Below are 1,348 nucleotides of genomic sequence, written 5' to 3' on the forward strand. Positions count from 1 at the left end.
AAGGGAAATGGCATTCTCTGGCCATTTGCATTTCTCTTGTTGCAGCTATAGACCCCAGGGGTCATGCTGGGGAAGCCGGGCATAATGGAATCCAGACCACACTGGGGGAGCTTAGTGGGAAGGGGGAGGGCAGGACCACAAAAGAGGGGAGATTGAGGGTAGATGTTTGGGCGGGTTGAACTGCACCACGGGGTGTGAGTGCGCGCGCCTGCGGTCCCGGTCGGGGCGGGGGCGGCCGTGAGGGGTCGGGCGGGGGGAGGGGAATCTGGCGCGAAGGAGACAACCCCCCGCCCACCCTTCCGCGGAATCGCATGCGCACTGGGGACTTGGTGGAAAGGGCTTTTGCAGGGAAAGCCGACGGGCTGGAGGGGTCCGCGCATGCGCAGGCTGCCCAGCCGCGGGGCGCGGGGGGTGCGCGGAGAAAAGGGGCGGGGTGGTCGGAGCTGCTGTGCTGGCAGCAGCAGGCGAGGGCGCGGCTGCGGGGTCACTGGTGCTGAGGACCGACGCCATTGGAGCCTCAGGGAAGGTAAGGGTCCAGCCCCAGACAGGACTGAGAGAGGGCGAGTGGAACCCGGCACGCCACCCCCTCCCACGCCCCGGAGCTGAACAAAGCCCAAGCACTCAGAACTCGAATCCCATTAGATCCGTGATAGCAGCCCCATCCACCCCAGGCTCCCGGATCTGAGCCCTGCTGACAGCGAAGATCCAAACCGTTTTAGCAGACTCGTGTGGTCCAGGCTAAGCTGCCTTAGACCCAGGCCCCATCCCCACCCAACCACTCCTAGGTCACTCCCACCCAGATGACCGCTTTGCCCGCTCTTGTAATTCCAGTCCTGGGTTTTGAGACCTGCGACGCTCCGACTGGAGCCTCACCTAGTCCGAGGCCCCCGCCCCATCCACCCTTAGCGCTCCCATGTGAGCCCAACCTGACGGGAATCCCCTGAATCCCCCCACCCACCCGGACCTAGCCAAAAGGTCTCCCTAGGATTCAGTTTCCCAGGGCTTTCGGCGGGCCCCGTGTGTCTGAGCCCTCACATCTCATCTGCTCTCCCTTCATCCTGGCTTCCTGCTCCAGCCCTTAATTTCGGGCCCTTTGTTTCTCCCTTTCTCGATGCATCCATCCCCTTTGGGGCTCTTCAGACCAAGCCCGCCAATCCACCCCTCTATTCAAATCGAGCCGCTGGGATGGGGAGCCAGCCGGACCACGACTCCCCTTTCAGTGCGGGGTGTCTCCTCCGACCTCTTCCATCCTTCTCCTAGGGCTCTGTCTCTGACAGAATCTACCCCAGCAGACCTCACTCCCCTCACCCCTACTGGCCACCCCCGCCACCTCCCGAGTGCTCCAGCC

The 1,348-nt window shown here is 63.5% G+C and overlaps 1 protein-coding gene across 4 annotated transcripts in view; it reads left to right on the plus strand.

Annotated features, from left to right (window-relative positions):
- Positions 1-376: 376 nt before the first annotated feature.
- Positions 377-1,348, plus strand: part of LOC102887061 (melanoma-associated antigen D4) — a 7,397-nt gene continuing 6,425 nt past the window's right edge. Inside the window, exon 1 of one of the 4 annotated variants that reach the window (XM_006908327.2) lies at positions 377-526. The gene's annotated coding sequence lies outside the window, so the exon portion shown is untranslated. The remainder of the gene's footprint in view (positions 527-1,348) is intronic. The other 3 variants (XM_015586582.2, XM_006908329.3, XM_006908328.3) reach the window with 3 other exon arrangements.

This window comes from Pteropus alecto, unplaced genomic scaffold (assembly GCF_000325575.1).
Source record: "Pteropus alecto unplaced genomic scaffold, ASM32557v1 scaffold2453, whole genome shotgun sequence".
NCBI lineage: Eukaryota > Metazoa > Chordata > Mammalia > Chiroptera > Pteropodidae > Pteropus > Pteropus alecto.